Below are 6,000 nucleotides of genomic sequence, written 5' to 3' on the forward strand. Positions count from 1 at the left end.
GAACTGTAAGATAATAAGTTTATGTTGTTTTAGGCCACTAGGTTTGTGGTAATTTGTTACAGCAGCCATAGGAAATGAATGCACATGTGCTTCTCTACATTTCCCAGTCTCTCTACAGAGAGCGCATAGGTGGGGCTGTGAGACTAGCTCTGGCTCTTGGAATGGGGGGTGGATGTGATTTGCACCCTAACTGGGCAATGCTCCATAAACTCTCTCTCTGCTGGTTGGGCAGCCAAATGCAGAGGGCCAGTAGAGGACTCCAAGGAGGCTCTAGTGGATGGCAGAGCCACTGTCCACAAGGAGCCTTCAAACTGAAGTCACCATTGGAAGACTGTTGCCTAAGGGGGCTGCCCCAACCAAATGCAGGAGGGCTAATCCCCTGAGTCACCAGAGTTCATGTTTTCTGCAGCAGAGCTTCTCCTAGTCTAACTCTAGAATCTCCAAAGCAGAGATTCTGGAATTCTTTTTTTTTTTTTTTTTATGAATTTGATACTTGAGTCTTTTTTTAAAGACTTCCTTAGCCTTATTTTGTAATTTAGTGTTTTTAAAATTTCACGTAGCACCTGGAGAGCGATGTAATAAAATTTCCATACTTAAGGCTTATGAAATTCTTAAACCTAGATAGACATTTCTCCAAAGAAGACAAACAGATGGCCAAGAGTCACATGAAAAGATGCTCAACATCACTAATTATTAGAGAAATGTGATTCAAAACTACGAGGTATTACCTCACACTAGTCAGAATGGCTGCCATCAAAAAATCTACAAATAATAAATGCAGGAGAGGGTGTGGAGAAAAGGGAACCCTCCTATACTATTGGTGGGACTGTAAATTGGTCCAGACAGTATGGACAACAATATGGAGATTCCTTAAAAGCTAAAAATAGAGCTACCATATGATCTAGCAATCCCATTCCTGGGCATATTGCAGAGAAAACCATAATTCAAAAAGATACATGCACCCCAATGTTCATTGCACCACTATTTACAGTAGCCAGGACATGGAAGCAACCTAAATGTCTATCAAAAAATGAATGGATAAAGAAGATGTGATATATATATATATACACACAATGGACTATTACTCAGCCATAAAAAAGAACAAAATAATGCCATTTGCAGCAATAAATGGATCTAGAGATAGTCATACTGAGTGAAGTAATTCAGACAAAGACAAATATTATATAATATTGCTTATATGTAGAATCTAAAAAATGAAATGAGTGAACTTATTTACAAACATAAATGGAGTCACAGATGTAGAAAACAAACTTATGGTTACCAGAGGGGAAAGCAGGGGAGGGATAAACTGGGAGATTGGGATTGCCATATACACACCACTATATGTAAAATAGATAACTAGTAAGGACCTACTGTATAGCACAGGGAACTCTACTCAATATCCTGAAATGACCTATATGGGAAAATAATCTAAAAAACAGTTATATGTATAACTGATTCACTTTGCTGTACAGCGGAAACTAACAGAACATTGTAAATCAACCATAGTCCAATAAAAAAAATTTTTTTTAAGATCAAACTATTCTAAATGGGCAATCAGAACTTTGTTGGGCTTCCTTAGCCTTATTTTGTAATTTAGCATTTTTAAAATTTCATGTAGCACCTGGAGAGTATTGTAATAAAGTTTCCATACTTAGGGCTTGTGAAGGTCTTAAACCTGTTCTGCTTTCCAGGCCATGGAGGTACCCACAGCCTCACAGTGCAGACAGACAGCTCACTGGTCTCTTACAGGCTCTTCTGGCCCTTTCCTAAATATGCTCTTTATTTCCATACATTTCTACATTTGTTCAGAAATTCCTATTTCTTGGAATATGTACCCCACCCCCTCCTTCAAGCTCAGCTCAATCCCTTTTCTTTCAAGAAGGCTTTCTAGATTCTCCAAGGAATATGAATTTTTCTTCCTCTATGATTTCCTGTATTCTTTCATCATACTTATTGCATTTGTATCTCCTCCAGTATACATACACGCACATACTAAAATGTAGCTTCTAGAAGGCAGGTACCATACTCACTGTTGTCCTTACCATAGCATAGGGTTCTAATGCAGTAAATGTTCAATGCGTTTGTAAATTTTAGCAAAACCATCTTTGGCTGATGGGAGAGTTTTGCTTTGTTTGTTTGTTTACTAGACAAGGTCATGTAGTGCCTTTTAAATGATTACACAGGACTGCTCCATTTATATGGAGCAAGGTGCCCACGCTGTACCTTGTTCATCCACTGAAAAAATAAACATCTGAATGCTTACTCTAAACCAGGCACTGCGCTGAATGCTGGAGCACTGTGTACCCTGTGTAACTATCATATGTCATCAACTAGGACAGCTGCAAACCACATATAGGGTGTACCTACTATGTGCCAGACTTTGTGCAGAGGACTTACATCAGCCTGAGCCTCTGGCCAATCCTTCTCTTTCCAGGACTTCTTCCTTTTCAGGGAAATCTAGCCTCCCAGTATCTGGGGATTGCACTACTCATTCATTAATGTTTGTTTGCACATCAGGATTTTTTACTTTTAGGAACAGTTTGTTTCTCTGGCTCAAATCTCTGTGTTCCCATACCATTATTTATGATGTAACTAAGAATCTATTGTACAGAATTAAACTCAGTTCCATTTTGAAATTTTGCAAGAGATCTACCCCGCCCATTTTCTTTCCATTTAAAATGCAAGAGGGGTGTATAGGAGCAGTTTATTAAGGGGCCCTGGAGCTATTCCCAGTCCCCTATTCTCCATTTCTTTACAGCTCACTGAGAAGGGTGGGGGAGAACAGGAAAGGGGAGACTATTCTTTCCTGAGTGATTGTTTGGCTGATCCACAGGGACCCCTGCTTTCCTACACCCTTCAGGGAAGTAGCTTTCAGAGGGTCATCCCAGGGGCAGGGCTGGCTGTGTCAGGCTGTGATGAATGGTTCAGACTGGAAGGTGGAATTTGGCCAACAACAGGGAAAATGCTGTAGGAGATGATAATCGTTAGAACATTTAGACATTGAGAATAGGATTCACGTTTGTCTTATGTATCCTGGGTACCAACACAATGACTTGGCTTAGTAACTGGCCCATAATGTTTAAATGATGTTCAATGAATGATTGAATGAATGCATGTCGTAATTTTGCTTCCTTCTCCAAACACTCTTTATAAAATGATGGCATCTCATTCACGTCTTCTCTATAAATCAGGAATTTGGCGAGGCCTGGAGTTTACTGCTTTGTACCAGGGGCTTGGGTAAGGAAAAAAGCACAGGCTAGGGAGCGAATAGGATAGAATCTTTCTAGAGACTTTTTTTTTTTGGCTGCCTTGGATCTTTGTTGCTGCACCTGCGCTTTCTTTAGTTGTGGAGAGCAGGGGCTACTCTTTGCTCTGGTGTGTGGGCTTCTCATTGTGGTGGCTTCTCTTGCTGTGGAGCACGGGCCCTAGAGCGCATGGGCTTCAACACTTGTGGTGTGTGGGCTCGGTAGTTGTGGCTCACGGGCTTAGCTGCTCCGCGGCATGTGGGATCTTCCTGGACCAGGGCTCGAACCCATGTCCCCTGCATTGGCAGGTGGATTCTTAACCACTGCACCATCAGGGAAGTCCCTCTAGAGACTTTTCAAATAGGCTAGAGCCCCATTTCCCTGTATGGTTAATGTCAAGCTTCTAAGCCATCCTTCTAACATGTTGAAAGCTCTATGAGAAGAACCAAGATCAGCAGTATTAGGATTAAATGCTCTGCAGTCTACAGCTCTTGGTTCTAATCCTGGTTCTCCACTGACAACAAGGAAGCCACTTAAGCACCCTGCCTTCAATTTCTCATCCATAAAATGTGGATGATACTAGTACCTATCTCATAAGATTACTATGAAGATTAGTTTGTGTATTATTCACAAAAAGTACTTAGCCCAGCCCAGAGACATACTAAGCTCTGAATAAATGAGAGCTATTATTATAATTAGCTCAAAGCATAGGACACAAAACATTACAGACATTTTTTGATTGACTGACTGTAATGGGATATAGCTTGGAGGAAGCAGAACAAATTAGAATCAGACAATTCATCAGGATTCCTTCTAGATCTGTAGTTCAAACTTTCTCTTGCCTTGGTCATTTTTCCAAATGTGAGCACTTTGGGGCTCTTTGCAATGAGGGAAATGGGTATATTTGCAGGGATAAGTTACAGTTTAGGGAAGTTCTCTGAAGGGATAGTTTTCAGGGCTTGGCTCATTCTTGGCTAAGTGCCTTAAAGAACTTGAAGGGTGTTGGAGAGCTATTATTCATCTCCTTTGAGGGCTAGGTAAGAGGAAATGGAACCCAATGGCAGCTGCCACAATTCCTGCTAGACAGGAAGAAATTCCTGGAAGCAATTTAGTCTCCTTTGGAGGGCAGGTGATATCCTTCGAGGAAAAAAATTAATGAATTTTATTGAGGTATAATTTATATACAGCAAATGCCTTCATTGCATGAGTGGAGTTCAATGAGTTTTAACAGATGAATACATTCATGTAACTACTACCACAATCAAGATTTAATACATTCCCATTGCTCCAAAAAGTTCCCTCATTCCTTTTTTAAGGTCAACCTCCCTGCATCTTGGGTCCCAAGCAATCACTGATCTGCTTTCTATCATTATTTTGACTACTCTGGAATTTAACATGAATGGAGCCACACATTATGTACTCTTCCATGGGTGGTGACTTTTGTTTACCCATGTTCTTGTATACACCTGTCACTTGTTCACTTTTTTTCTTTTTCTTTTTTTACAGAGTAACATTCTATTGTATGGATATAGCACATCTATAGCACATCTTTCATTTTCTCTTCACATGTAGATGAACATTTGGGTTGTTTCCAGGTTGTGATCATGATAAAAAAAAGCTTCATTTGTGTAAAGTCTTTGTGTGTATGTTTTCCAAAATGGCTGTACCATTTTACATTCCCACCAGCAGTGTATGAGAATTCCAGCTGCTCCACATCCTCACCAACCCTTGGGATTTGTGGGAAGTAGAATAATAGCCTCCCAAAGATGTCCATCCCCCAAACCTGTGAATAAGTCACCTTCCATGGCAAAAGGGACCTTGTAGCTGTGACTAAGTTAAGGATCTTGAGATGGGAAGGTTATCCTGGACTGTCTATGTGGGCCAGTGTAATCATAAGAATCTTTAAAAGATGGAAGACAGTTAGAAGCATGAACTGGCAGTTATGGAGGGAGAGCTAATATCTTTGGTTGCTTTTTTTGGTGCTTTATATTTATTTATTTATGTTGGCTGCATTGGGTCTTCATTGCTGCGCATGGGTTTTCTCTAGTTGTGACGAGCAGGGGCTACTCTTTGTTACGGTGCGCTGGCTCCTCATTGTGATGGCTTTTCTTGTTGCAGAGCACGGGCCCTAGAGCTTACGGGTTTCAGTAGTTGCAGCACATGGGCTCAGTAGTTGTGGCTCATGGGCTTAGTTGCCCTGTAGCATGTGGTATCTTCCCCGACCAGGGATCGAACCTGTGTCCCCTGCACTGGCAGGTGGATTCTCAACTAGGGAAGTCCTGGTTGCTTTGTCTTAAGCACACAGTTGAGCTGAGCCTTTAAACCAGATTTGCCTAGTTTATATGTACATTCATTCTGCTGCTCAGCCATCTCAGTGAAAGGCCCTCTCAGGACCCCTCTCAACAGAGAGATAATTGTGGGGTTTACGGGATGACATTGGAAAACTGGGAAGAGGGTGACAAAAGGAGCTGAGAAGGGAGTTCTGGGAAACACACTTCCTGGTTAACCAAGTTGACTTGTGCAAACCACCCCATGTGGCAAACCTTGCAAACCTCTTCCCATATGTTGCCATCTAAAGCAGCAGGGTGCCCCATCTAAGGGAGAGCTTAGATATTACCCAGGAGTCTTCAGGCACTAAAATTGCTTGTGTAATTCAATCTTGCGTTACCTTTAGTTGTAATTCAGAAACTTAGTATATGACTAATGTTCATTTACTTTCTTTTTCTTCTGTCAGAAAATTAGAGGAGGGCTT

Source organism: Hippopotamus amphibius, chromosome 3 (genome assembly GCF_030028045.1).
Source record: "Hippopotamus amphibius kiboko isolate mHipAmp2 chromosome 3, mHipAmp2.hap2, whole genome shotgun sequence".
Lineage (NCBI taxonomy): Eukaryota > Metazoa > Chordata > Mammalia > Artiodactyla > Hippopotamidae > Hippopotamus > Hippopotamus amphibius.